The sequence below is a fragment of the Ahaetulla prasina genome, chromosome 5 (assembly GCF_028640845.1).
Source record: "Ahaetulla prasina isolate Xishuangbanna chromosome 5, ASM2864084v1, whole genome shotgun sequence".
In the NCBI taxonomy this organism is placed as follows: Eukaryota; Metazoa; Chordata; class Lepidosauria; order Squamata; family Colubridae; genus Ahaetulla; species Ahaetulla prasina.
Genome location: NC_080543.1, coordinates 6,743,413 through 6,758,218, shown reverse-complemented (window position 1 = coordinate 6,758,218; position 14,806 = coordinate 6,743,413). Strand labels below are relative to the sequence as shown.

The 14,806-nt window shown below is 42.5% G+C and overlaps 1 protein-coding gene across 1 annotated transcript in view; it reads left to right on the top strand.

The window, feature by feature from the left end:
• Positions 1-14,806, top strand: part of TENM4 (teneurin transmembrane protein 4) — a 750,531-nt gene that overhangs the window by 288,452 nt on the left and 447,273 nt on the right. The window contains exon 3 of the mRNA XM_058185522.1: positions 1,624-1,707. The gene's annotated coding sequence lies outside the window, so the exon portion shown is untranslated. The remainder of the gene's footprint in view (positions 1-1,623; positions 1,708-14,806) is intronic.

Genomic DNA, 14,806 nt, shown 5'->3' with positions numbered 1-14,806 from the left:
GAAGAGAGTGGAAGGAAGTGAGAGAAAGGAAGAAAGGAAGGAAGAGAGAGAGAGAGAGATGGGAAGGAAAGAAGGAAGGAAGGGTGGGAGGAAGGAAGGAAGGAAGGAAAGTTTTTTTCAGCTCACATTCAGTGCAAAACCAGCACAGTGGTGGGATTGTTGCATGTCACAACTCAGCTGTTCACTTGCTGCTTTGCGCTTGTTGTAAAGCTTGTAAAACACGGATTGTGTAGGTCAGGATTGAATTGCTTTTGTGAAGTTTTTGCCATTTTTTACACAAGGAGCGGCTGCCTAAGATCTGAAAATTATTTCAAGAGTTCCTCCAGGCTGAAAACATTGAGAAAGGTTATTTTAGTAGGTCATGTATACGTTGGTGTCCAGTCTCGATCCCAATGAAATTATTAGTTTTATTTGAGGGTGGGTGGATCAGTTGAACCCACAAAATCACTTATTTTAGAGAGGGTTGCAATAAGACTTTTAAAATCCCTTGGAATCGCTCAGCCCACAAACCTATCCATTTGTTGACTTTATAGAACAATGATGATAAAAACGTAGTATAATGTTGTTGTGTGAAGCTGACCCAAATATCCGCTTCTCTGAATATTTTTTTCAAAATCAGCAATTTAGTCAGAATGGCTCTTAATTAAACAAAACGTCTACAGATTGCTTTGCCTTTCCTGGTTTTTATTTAAATAGAAGTTTCAAATCAGAGGGTTTTTTTCCCCCTCTCTCAGTTACAGAAGTCACGTTGGCGTGATTGTTTTGATTTTTCCAGTCCGCGTGGAAAAAAAAGAAGCATTATGTTTATGCTTCCAAGAACAAGAATTGACTTTTACAGTCGATATTATGCATTGACATAATGTGTTTATTAAATATACTAGGGACGCGGTGGCTCAGGGGCTAAGACGCTGAGCTTGTCGATCGAAAGGGCGGCAGTTCAGCGGTTCGAATCCCTAGTGCCGTGTAACTTAATGAGCTCCAGTGGCTTGTCCCAGCTTCTGCCAACCTAGCAGTTCGAAAGCACGTAAAAAATGCAAGTAGAAAAAATAGGGACCTCCTTTGGTGGGAAGGTAACAGCGTTCCGTGCACCTTTGGCGTTGAGTCATGCCGGCCACATGACCACGGAGACGTCTTCGGACAGCGCTGGCTCTTCGGCTTTGAAACGGAGATGAGCGCCACCCCCTAGAGTCAGGAACAACTAGCACATATGTGCGAGGGGAACCTTTACCTTTATCTAAATATACTATTTTGATACCCATGTCCAGCAGTACGAAAATATCAAAGCAAGGAGGCTACGTTGAGGTTCCACCAAAAAAAAAAACAAAAAAAACAACAACAACAGCCCAATATTTTGAATATGTCCAGATCGTATATATTCAATGCTTTTTTAAAAAATTCATCCATTAATAACTAGACTTTTATCTGGAGTTGTTTTGGATAGCAAAAGAATGGCATATTTTTTTAAAAAGCTCACTTAATAACCATCTCACTTAGCAATATATTTTTTGGGCTTATTTATGGTGGTAAGTCAAGGGCCGATTAGATTTTCTTGTCATTATTATTATTCCATATTTCATAAAAAAGAAGGACTGGTACTTATTCAGTTATTTTTTTTCTCCACAGGTAAAGTGGAAGTAGAACATATCCAGGACGGGGCTGCCTATATCAAGCACCATTTGATGGATTATTCTTAATTACTTCCAACAGGTAAAGTACCTTCTCTCCCTCTGGATATTAATGTTGTTCTAGAACAGGGGTGTTGTAGAATTAGGGATGTGGTGGCCCAGTGGCTAAGACGCTGAGCTTGTCGATCGAAAGGTCGGCAGTTCGGCGGTTCGAATCCCTAGTGCTGCCGTGTAATGGGGTGAGCTCCCGTTACTTGTCCCAGCTTCTGTCAACCTAGCAGTTCGAAAGCAGGTAAAAAATGCAAGTAGAAAAAATAGGGACCACCTTTGGCGGGAAGGGAACAGCGTTCTGTGCTGTTGAGTCATTGGCGTTGAGTCATTGAGTCATTGGCGTTGATTCATGCCGACCACATGACCACGGCGACGTCTTCGGAAAGCGCTGGCTCTTCGGCTTTGAAACGGAGATGAGCACCGCCCCCTAGAGTCAGGAACGACTAGCACATATGTGCGAGGGGAACCTTTACCTTTTAGAACAGGGATGTCAAACTCAATTTCATTGAGGGCCACATCAAGGCTATGATTGAACTCAGGAGGCTGGGTGCGCGCAGCCAACTGGGTGGCCGTGGCCGACTGGGTGGGCATGGCCAACTTGACGCCACTCCCCAAACTGCTGGCATGTTTCCTCTTCGCACCGTTAGACCAGGCCGAAGCTGCGCTAGCTCTTCGTACCAGGACAGCCCCGGAGGCTGGATCTGACCACATCGTGGGCTGCATCTGGTCTGCGGGCCTTGAGTTTGACACACCTGTTCTAGAAGGCATTTGACACAGTTGTTCACACTGCCTCAAAAGGAATCGTTGTCACTACCTGGGATTTTGGGATTCGGCCTTGCCGAACTCTCTTGGCAAAGAGATGCATTTGAGGAACCACCAGCAATAAGCGAGGAGCTGCTGAGCTCTGCAGCTCTGCATAATGATGATGTTTTACATCTGTCGGCTGCTGTAAGGTGCAGGCCTTAAGACCCTCGCGTGCTTCAGTGCTTCTTTCTCTTGCATTGAGGATCAGGGTAAACATCTGTCCTTCCTCTGGCTGATAGCAGTATTAACATCTTCTTTTTTTTTTTTTTTGCATTTATATCCCGCCCTTCTCCGAAGACTCAGGGCGGCTTACACTATGTCAAGCAATAGTCTTCATCCATTTGTATATTATATACAAAGTCAATTTATTGCCCCTCAACAATCTGGGTCCTCATTTTACCTACCTTATAAAGGATGGAAGGCTGAGTCAACCTTGGGCCTGGTGGGGCTTGAACCTGCAGTAATTGCAAGCAGCTGCTGTTAATAACAGACTGTCTTAGCAGTCTGAGCCACAGAGGCCCTTATTTATGGTGGTTGCAATCCCGGTGACACGCCGTCGCCTTTTGCGACCTTCTGTACAAGCAAAGTCGACGGGGAAGACCAGATTTGCTTAAAAACCGTGATACTAACTTTACAGCCGCAGTGATTCACTGAACGACCGTTGGCGAGAAAGGCTGTAAAATGGAGCAAAACTCACTTAATAAATGTCTCACTTCTCCACAGAAATTTTGGGCTCCACTGTGGTTGTAAGTCAAGGTCTCGTGCATCTCGTTTGTATGTGTGTCCGTGTGTGTGCAGACCAGAGGTGGTATTTATTTATTTATTTATTTTGTCACACAGTATATATGAGCGCAAGCATGAAATAACTATACAGTATATAAGTATAGTTATATAGTTATACTTATATATATATAAGTATGAGTATGTAATAACTAAATTAATTGAATATAAAGAAAGGAAACAATAGGACAGGAACGGTAGGCACTCTTGTGCTCTTATGCACGCCCCCTATAGACCTCTTAGGAATGGGGTGAGGTCAATAGTAGACAGTTTTTATTGAAAAAGTTTTAACAAACAAAAATATTTTTCCCCCTTCCCCCCACCCTCAAAACCGCCTTCACCCCTCCCTTCACCCCTCCCTTCACCACCACCACCCGGCTTCCCGGGTCAGTCACAAGGTATTGTTATACATAAACCAAACATAGAGTAAAATTTTCCCTTCTAATCCAATTAACCTCATCCGAGTCTTTTCATTTCCTAACCTCCCCCATTACATTCTAAAATAATATATCCTAATTATTCAAAGGCAATCTGATATCTCTTAATCTGATATCTGTTTTGTAAATAATCAATCCATTTTTTCCATTCAATTAAATATCTTTCCTGCGTATTGTCTTTCAAAAAGGCTGAGATTTTAGCCATCTCAGCCAAGTTAGTAACTTTCTTTTTTTTTTTTTGTTTTAAAAAGTTTTATTTTGACATTCTTATCCAATAACATATCCAATAACATATTTAATGTACCCTCATATACAATTAATCGGATCTGCCTGGTCACCACCCCCTTCCTTTTCCTTTTACTCTCCTTCTTTACCTTCTTCTACTTTCCATAACCATCCTCCCCTCTTATCTACATCCTCCTCTTTCCTCCCTATTCCTTTCTTCTCCTCTTCCCTCTTCCTTCCTTTCCTCCTCCTCTTCTCTTTCCTCCCTATTCCTTTCTTCTCCTCTTCCCTCTTCCTTCCTTCCTTTCCTCCTCCTCCTCTTCTCTTTCCTCCTTCTCTCTTCTACTCCTTCTTTCCCTTCATTCTAAAGTAGTAACCAGGCATGTCCGATCTTACATTAATTATACATCTTCAATCATCTTTGTACATTAACTATCAATCCATTTTCTACCCCTCCCCTCCCTTCCCTTCCTCCCCACCCCCAGGACTTCCGAGAACCGAGTACAGGGTATAAAACTAACAACAAAAATTAAAATCTAGCACAAATCATAATCCATAGTCGTTCCTTAAAACCTCCACTCCCCTTCCAAAGACAAAGAAGATACTTTTCTTCCACTCCATTATATATCAGACCATTCCACTCCTAGAATTCTCCAAAGTTTCCAATTGAGTTAGTGTTTATTCTTGAATAAAATACGTAGGTTTAATATCCAACCTTCATCAATCAATATCAAAACAACATTCCATCTTCCAATATTCACCAAGGTTTCTTCTAAAATGTCTTTCTTCCTTAGCAATCTCTCAAAAATAGTTCATATTTCCGACTTAGTTTCTTTAATTTTTCTGTCCAACCTTCAGGGGTAAGCAATAGTCCATCTTTTCACATCTTTAACATTTATATATACAACAAATAATATTACAAATATCCAAAGTGTCAATTGTAATAATTAAAATCTTCACTTTACCTTACTTATGTCAAATAACATTGTTAAAATTACACCTATATCATCCACAATATATCTATTATAACAATTACATTCTAATTAACATTACATCCATCTCTTAAATATAATATTTAATCCAAGTTCCTAAATTTTACTATCTATCCTCCAAAATTAAACAATATTCCATCTTCCTATTCCTTTATACCTTTAATATATCATATAGTACCCCTAAAATTACACATTTATATCCACAATAAGTCATTTACAAAAATTAACCATAATCATATTTAATAAAGTTAAACATTCTCCTCCTTCTTCTATCTTACACATTTTCAACCATCTATTCACCATTCAACTTAACATCTGTTAACAAAGAATTCCCAATCTTTAATACATTAGTATAAAAATCTCGTGCTTTACAAATTGTATTGAGAAAATACTTTTTCCTTTATAATTCAGTGTTAAACCTGCTGGAACCTCCCATCTAAAATATATCTGATGTTTCTTAAGCTCATCCACCAGAAAGGCAAATTCTTTTCTCTTTCTTAACATTTTAGGAGGAATTTCCTTCATCATTATTATATCTTGTCCTAATATTTGAAATTTATTTTTATAAAATGCTTGCAAAATTCCATACCTAATCCTCTTATTTGTAAAATAAATAACCACATCTCTCGGTAAACACTTCTGCCTTGCCCACCAGGAATTAACACGATAAATTTTTTCAATATTAACTTCAAAATCTTCTGGTTCCATTCCCTCTATCTGGGCAAGGGCCTGAATAAAAATCTCTTTCAAATTTTCCTCTTTAAATTCTCTTAAACCCCTTACCCTTATAGCATATTCCATTAATTTATATTGTAATATAACCCTTTCTTCCTCTGCCTTATCAGCCTTGTAACTTTCAATATCCATTCTTCTATTGTAGGTAACTCTTTTTTGTTCCAATATTGTCCAATCAGCAGCCTTGCTGCTGTTATTAAATTCAAAATCAATTTAATCTCAGTCACTGTACAATCCATTACAATTCCCAAAAGGAAAAATTGCGGCAGGAACTTTTATCTTCTTCTTCAAGACATTTTGAATAATCCACCAAATTCTTATCCAAAAAGCCTTAATTTTCTTGCAAGTCCACCAAATATGAAAATATGTAGCGTCATCACAGTCACATCTCCAACATTTCGCTTGGATATCAGGATACATACATGATAATTTTTTGGGATCTAAGTGCCATTATAAAACATCTTATAAAAATTTTCCCTTAGATTCTGTGCTTGTGTATTTTCTCCCATGTTACCAACATTATTGGTTCCTGAATATTCTATGCCCATAATAGTAGACAGTTTTTGGTTGAAGCTTTGGGGATTTTGGGAAGAGACCACAGCGTCAGGTAGTATATTCCAAGTATTAACAACTCTGTTACTGAAGTCATATTTTCTGCAATCAAGATTGGAGCAGTTAACATTAAGCTTCTATCTATTGTGTGCTCGTGTATTGTTGCGATTGAAGCTGAAGTCGTCTTCAACAGGAAGGACATTGTAACAGATGATTCTATGAGTTAAACTCAAGTCATGCCGAAGACGGCGTAGTTCTAAGTTTTCTAAATTTAAGATTTCAAGTCTGGTGGCATAAGGTATTTTGTTGTATTCAGAGGAGTGGAGAACTCTTCTTGTAAAATATTTCTGGACCCGTTCAATTGTATTGATGTCTGAAATGTGGTATGGGTTCCAGACAGGCGAGCTGTATTCAAGAATTGGTCTAGCAAATGTTTTATATGCTCTGGTTCACACCGGTTTGTGCGAATCGTTGGTGGAAATTTGGCTAAGGTCGCCGAAATGGTAGCGATGGCAGGCTGGCCATGCCTCCGAACCGGTCCCCTGGTCGCCGGTCGCTCGCTCCCCCCACCATGTTCGTCGCCACCATGTTCTTTGAGCATGCACATCCCACTGCCTTGCAAGTCCAATGGGATGCGCATGGGTGAAGAGCATGGCGGTGACGGCGGCACCTTTTTCCGCCACCTCCGGTACTTTTTGGCGGCCTCTAGCCAGCTGGCTTCTTTGTCAGCTGCTTTCCAGCAGCGGCAGCTCGCTGGGGGGTGCCCACAAAAAACTCCAGTTAGACTACTTCAGCTTCAATTGCAACAATACACGAGCACACAATAGATTTAAGTTTAATGTTAACTGCTCCAATCTTTTTTTAATTGAAAAAGTTTTACAAAACTTTTTCCTTTCCCCTCCCCTTTCCCCTCCTCCTTCACAAACCTCCTTCCCCTCCTCCCTTCACAAACCTCCCTTCCCCCTCCCTCCCCCCCCCCCGACTTCCCGGAAAAAACGCAAGGTATAGTTAAAAATAAAACAAACATACACTAAAATTTTTTCCTCCTAACTCCTACAACTCTCATCAATTCCTAACTTCCCCCAAAACAATCAGAATTAATACATCCTAATCATTCAAAGGCAGTCTGATAACTCTTAGTCTGATATCTGCTTTGAATATAGTCAATCCATTTTTTCCATTTATTTAAGTATCTTTCTTGTGTATTGTCTTTCAAAAAGGCTGAGATTTTTGCCATCTCAGCCAAATTGGCAACTTTCAATATCCATTCTTCTACTGTGGGTACTTCTTTTTTCTTCCAATACTATCCTATTAGTAATCTTGCCGCCGTTATTAGATTTAAGATCAATTTGATCTCAATTACTGTACAGTCCGTAATAATTCCCAGCAGAAAAAATTGCAGCAGGAACGTTATCTTCTTTTTCAGAACATTTTGTAAAATCCACCAAATTTTTATCCAAAAAGCCTTAATATTCTTACAAGTCCACCAAATATGAAAATATGTGGCGTCATCACAGTTACACCTCCAACATTTTGCTTGCATATCTGGATACATACACGATAGTTTCTTAGAATCTAAATAAAACATTTTATAAAAATTTTCCCTTAAATTCTGTGCTTGGGTAAATTTAACATTTCTAACCCAAATTTTTTCCCAAGTTTCCAATAATATCGGCTCCTGAAAATTTTGTGCCCACTTTATCATTAACCGCTCCAATTTTGATTGCAGAAAATATGACTTCAGTAATAGAGTTGTTAATGCTTGGAATAAACTACCTGACTCTGTGGTCTCTTCCCAAAATCCCCAAAGCTTTAACCAAAGACTATCTACTATTGACCTCACCCCATTCCTAAGAGGTCTGTAAGTGGCGTGCATAAGAGCACCAGCGTGCCTACTGTTCCTGTCCTATTGTTTCCTTTCGTTATATCCAATTAATATAGTTATTACATACTCATACATATATAGGTTTATATATTGTATAATTATTTCATGCTGATGCTTATACATACTGTGTGACAAAATAAATAAATAAAAAAAATTGTTCTGGCTCTCCCTGTATTGATTCATGTATCGCCTCCTCTAACCACTTTTTGATTTTAGCCCAGAATTGTTTTAGGGCGACTCTCTTAATATAGCAACAATAAATAGATGAAACGTTTTTCTCACCTAGCAAAGCCTCGATGGAGGTGGTTTGATGCTGAGATAGATTTCCAGCTATTATGGCTGTTTGGATTTGTGGGGTGGGGGAGGGCGGGGAGGGGGGAGAGAAGAAAGATAAAAAGTTGAACATAAGTGACGGCCACGGACCTCTCAAATCAACTACATCTGTCACCCAATATTAATGAAAAGTGGCCAATAGTTATCTGAGTAGGCTCTCTGCTACAAAATACTGTTTTTCCACCTGCCTCTCCTTGAAGATAATAACCTGCTTTGGTTGCTACAGAACCGTCCCTCCAAAGAGAATCTCAGTATTTTGACAAATGTTAGCGAATTAAATTGGAAAATAAGGGAGTATTACTAGCCTGATGGTAGTAAATGACAATTGTGAGACCCTGGGTGTAGCAACGTCATCCACATTTTGAGTGACAGTGAACATCTGGAGGGGCTGTCTCCAACTGGGTACTTCCTAGCTATGTTGGACTACACGTCCCATGGTTCCCAGGCAGCACAGTTGTGCTGAGGGAAGCTCATGTGTCTTGTAGTCCAACCGTTTTGGAGGTTTCAGCCAGGATAAGGTCACGTAGAACTGCTGGAAATTAGAAACGGCATTCATACCAAAATCAGACTTCGGGTGCATACTCCTGAACAACCACAAGGGGTCAGAATAATTCTGTTTTCAATATTTGCTGCCATCTAGTGGCCTGATCTGATAGTCCTACAAATAAACTGAGACCCTGTGTGTACAGGTAGTAGTAGTCCTTGGACTTAACAATCACAACTGGGATCAGAATTTCCATTGTTAAGGGGAATCACAGCCAACCATTCATTTGGCAACCAGTCAAAAATGACAGCGGCCCGGAAAAAAGGTGACTTACGACCGATCCTCACACTTGTGACCGTTGCACCATCTCCATGTCGTGTTCAAAATTCAGCCCCTTGGCAACTCGTGTCTAGTTATGAGGACATCCAGGGTCAAATGAACATCGTTTGTGACTTTCCCGGCTGGCTTTTGACAAGCAAAGTGAATGGGGGAAGCTGGATTTGGTTAACAACCATGTGATTCACTTAATAACTGCAGGGTTTCGCTGAAGGACCTTGGCAAAAAAAAGCCAAAGGTGCTTTTTCAAGAGGCGACTGGATTTTCTCGTCTTTCTTTGAAGACGTTTCACTTCTCATCCAAGCAGCTTCTTCAGTTCTAACTGAACGGTAGAGGATGGAAGGATATATATTCCTTGCCATCATCTGGTTGTTAGTACTCCCTCTGAGAGTTGTTGAGGTCACTTGGAGGCCAAGAAGTTTCCACACCCATCTTGCACTCTTCAGGTGATCCCGAGGACACAGATAAACCACCAAGTGGCCTCAACGGCTCTCTGAAAAGAATGTAAATGACCAACTGGCTGCAAGGAGTATAAATCCTTCCGTTCTCCACCATCCAGTCAGAACTGAAGAAGCCTCTTGGATGAGAAGTGAAACCTCTTCAAGGAAAAACAAAGAAAGTCCAGTTCAGTAGTAAGTTCCACTTAACTTCGCTACCAGTTTGGAATTGTGAGTGCAGAGCATCTGTGATGACATTCGGGCAGAGCTTCCCGCCACCACCACCGGTTCACCCGAGCCGGGGTGAACTGGTAGAAACCCACCACTGGTCCAGTTACCTCTTGAAAAAGTACCTTTTGGGACAGCCATGACCTGGATGACTGAGAATCTCCATAGACATAAAATGAGCAAAAAAGGGATAACAAAATTGGGCACAATTCACTTAAGAACGCCTTCCTTAGCAACAGAAATTCACCCGCATTGTGGTCGTACGTCAAGGACCACCTATCCTGAGGCTCTTCTGCCTGAAATTTTCTTTCTTGTTGCTGCTGTACAACATCATTTTATCACTGGATACAAAGGTAAAGGTAAATGATGTTCCCCTCGCACATATGTGCTAGTCGTTCCCGACTCTAGGGAACGGTGCTCATCTCCGTTTCAAAGCCGAAGAGCCAGCGCTGTCTGAAGACGTCTCCGTGGTCATGTGGCCGGCATGACTCAACGCCAAAGGTGCACGGAACGCTGTTACCTACCCACCAAAGGTGGTTCCTATTTTTCTACTTGCATTTTTACGTGCTTTCGAACTGCTAGGTTGGCAGAAGCTGGGACAAGTAACAGGAGCTGCGGCACTAGGGATTCGAACCACTGAACTGCCGACCTTTCGATCAACAAGCTCAGAGTCTTAGCCAAATGAGCCACCGCGTCCCAGTATCACCGGATAGGCTAGGAATCAAACTGAGAGTTTTCTGCGTGTCAAGTTAGTCCTGTACTGCCTGTCCATTTAGGTTCAGTCCTAATGAAACACACATTATTAATACTCACGGCTTTTTAAAGGCTAAATTAACTGGCTTGCAGAGATCGGATGCGTTAGCTGGCACGTTTTTTTTTTAAGCGTTGACCAATAAGCACTGGGACCTCAGATCTGAACTCCCTTCACCCGAGAGCAAACGGGGGCTTTGCCCTGTCAGATTTTTACAACGCGACAGCCACAATATCCTGGCAGAGAGTAAATAGCCGCAGATTGGATCCTTGGGCGCCTGCTGAGCCGCGCGGGGGAGAGAAAGGCGTAGTGTGCCCAGAGAGCAATTCAGACAAGGCTTCCTTCTTCCCTAGTTCAACTCCTGCGTTTTGGACCCGGCCCAGAATTGAAATTTGATTTAATTTGCACTTTTCCAATTAGACAGTAACGGATGGGAAGTGGGCGGCGAGGGTAAGGCGGTGAGGCTTCCAAATATGCAGGGAAGCCAAAACAACAGGAGCGTGGAAGGAGACTCGGCCAGTGCGTTGAATATTCATGCGCCCCTGCTTGCGGGTGCAAGGTGCGTGAAGGCACACAGAGGTTAGCGCGAGTTTAAACCCAGCGTGGCTCTTGACTCTTTGCATCTGCCAGTCTCCCTTAATTAATTCCCTTTCTCTGTAACGTAGTGATGAACGAATCTTGTTTACTCGGAGGTGATTCCGTTTACGAAAATGTAATCCGGATAGAATATTTGTCGGTGATGGAAAAACAGGGTTGGCTGTTGTTGGTTTTTTTCTCCGTGTGCCATGATTTTATATTTTGCATTCTGGGTTGCTGGGGTTAAAACTGTGTTTTAAGCTCCCTCCTGTTCTTTTTGAAATAAATTAGTGACTAAGAAGGGAAAATGTGCATACTGGTCAGCCGTTCAGCGCTTCTCTTGGGTTCACTCTGCAGTGGAAGGGTAAAACTGTGCCAGTCCCTGCATCCACTAATCAGTATGGGCCGGGATAGCTCAGGCAGTAGAGAAGCCTGTTATTAGAACACAGAGCCTGCGGTTCGAGCCCGGCCCAAGGTTGACTCAGCCTTCCACCCTTTATAAGGTAGGTAAAATGAGGACCCAGATTGTTGGGGGGGCAATAAGTTGACTTTGTAAAAAAATATACAAATAGAATGAGACTATTGCCTTATACATTGTAAGCCGCCCTGAGTCTTCGGAGAAGGGCGGGGTATAAATGTAAACAAAAACAACAACAAAAAGTAACCCAAGCACTAACCAGGTTACGTGCCAACTCCTGAGCAGGGCGCACAAGCGTTCAGTGTAGGCTAATTACATTCATTGTATTAAGCCAGCCAGTATTTTTCTCAACCTGGATAGTTTTAAGATAGGTGCAGAGGTGGGTTTCAGCAGGTTCTGCCCAGTTCTGGAGAACCGGTAGCGGAAAGTTTGAGTAGTTCGGAGAACCGGTAGTAAAACTTCTGACTGGCCCCGCCCCCATCTATTCTCTGCCTCCCAAGTCCCAGCTAATTGGGAGGAAATGGGGATTTTGCAGTAACCTTCCCCTGGAGTGGGGTAGGAATGGAGATTTCCTTCCCCTGCCATGCCCACCAAGCCACACCCACCAAGCCATGCCACGCCCAACAAGCCACACCCATAGAACCGGTAGTAAAAAAAAATTGAAACCCACCACTGGATAGGTGGAATTCAACTCCCAGAATCCCCCAGCCAGCATGTATTGGCTGGGGAATTCTGCGGGTTGAAATCCACCCCATCTTAAAGCTACCCAGGTTGAGAAACACTGGTATGAAACTATAGTTTGAATCAGTGGTGAAATCCAATTTTTTTTTTACTACCGGTTCTGTGGGCGGGGCTTGGTGGGCGGGGCACGGGACGGATACTGCAAAATCTCCATTCCCACCCCACTCTGGGGCCAGCCAGAGGTGAGATTTGGCGGTTCTCCGAACGGCTCAAAATTTCCGCTACCGGTTCTCCACAATCTGTCAGAACTTTCTGGATTTCACCTCGGGTTTGAACCCTGAAACCTAATCTTAGGTTTGTTTCATCGGGGTTTACGGAGTTAACTTTGCCCAATCTGATTAGCTACGAACATGTATAGCAGGGGTCTCCAACCTTGGTCCCTTTAAGACTTGTGGACTTCAACTCCCAGAGTTCCTCAGCCAGCTCTGCTGGCTGAGGGACTCTGGGAGTTGAAGTCCACAAGTCTTAAAGGGACCAAGGTTGGAGACCCCTGCCGTATAGAGGTAAGAGTGCAAAATGCAGAATCACAGAACTGGAAGGGACCTTGGAGGTCTTCTAGTCCAACCCTCTGCTCAAGCAGGAGACCCTACACCATTTCAGACAAATGGCTGTCCAATTTCTTCTTGAAAACTTCCAGTGATGGAGTAACCACAACTTCTGGAGGCAAGTTGTTCCACTGGTTAATTGTTCTGTCAGGAAATTTCTCCATAGTTCTAAGTTGCTTCTCTCCTTGATTAGTTTCCATCCGTTGCTTCTTTTTTCTGCCTTCAGAGGCTTTGGAGAATAGTTTGACTCCCTCTTCCTTGTGGCAGCCCCTCAAATATCGGCTAGTGACTGTTTGAAGTTACTACGGCGTTAAAAAATAAAAGTGACTTACCCCTGGAACCATCCCATCACCCCTGTGATCATGTGATCAAAATTCAGGCGTGTGGCAACTGGCATGCATTTTAGGTTGATGGCAGAGATCCATTTTCCGATATTCTCAGTTGGTTTCCAACAAGCAAAGCGACTGGTGGAAGTTGGATTTGCTTAACGACCATCTGGCTCAATCAACTGCAGTGATTCACTTAACAACCCAAATTTTTGCACGCCAAGGGCCATGTAATACCCAGGCTGGATGTAGATTTTTCCCCAGGCTGTTACCTCTCACCAAACTCAAAATTAGGGAGGTGAATAGGTGGAGTGGTGGGGTGGCCTAGAGGTGGAGCTCTCACCTCACAATCAGGAGGTTGTCCTGTCCCCCTCCCCCTCCAACGACCGGGTCAAGGAAGTCCGTATCAAACGTGGCAACGAAACCTCTGCAGCTTGCCAAATTCCTTCGAGGTTTATAAGGGCAGGCAGGAGTCCAAGTTGTGACTTCAGCGATAGAGTCCGATATCAGCAAACTAGATGAGACTTTGCTTGACTCAAGGTTGGAATGCCAAAAGCAGGTCCTTTATATAGGCTGTGGGGTGTGGCTCCATGACTCAGCATTTATCCAGGCCTGCCCCTCCCTTCCTTCTGCTGGCGTCGCCTCTCAGATCTCCGGAAGCGAGGATCCTCCCACTGTGAATTCTCTTCAGCTGGATCTGTTGTCAGTAATTCCAGCACGTGGCTGGCTTCCTGCTCACACGCTGTAGGAGTGAAGTTTATCAGGCTTGTCCGTTCACTCCTGACATCCTCTCCGGGCCTGGGGCCAGGGCCGGGGGCTGGAGGCATGACAGGACATTCATCTTCATTATCAGACTCGGAGTCTGATAACAGGCCCGGGTGGAGATGGGAGGGGCCCGGCTGAGGAGAGGAGGGAGGACGAGGCACAATAGAGGGTGTGAGTTCGATCCTAGGTAGAGGCAGATATTTCTCTCTCTGGAGAAAACACTGAGAATATATCCGCTGAACAAAACTCCTCATTGGCGACAAGAAGGGCATCCGGCCATTAAAACACTCTGCTAGCTTCATTCAGTTGTTAAAAGAAGAAGAAGATGATGATGATAGGAGGTGAATATCTACCTATGAGTAAAAGTTTGAAGAATACTCATTTCACTTTGGAAATGGCCTATACCCAAAATTTAATGGAAAAGGAGAAAACGTTCGTTATCTTTACAAAAATTTGAACAAGATTTTCCAGAAATAGTCACGGCATTATTTATAACCCATTCAGACTTGTATTTGAAAAGTGTAATGTTTTCAAAAGCTTATTCCTGAAATCAGACATTAGATGCAAGTTGCATGACATAACAATTTCTGCAAATCTTCCAGCTTTTCAACAAGCCGTCATCGGAACACAGAAATACACACACATTCACATCGTAAAACCGACACGCCCAAAAAACTCACCTCAAGCATGCAAACAACCATATTTTACATTAAATAAGGATAGTCAGAAAACACCCTTGACCTTATTCCCTGGATAATGTTGAATTCTTCAATGAACTTT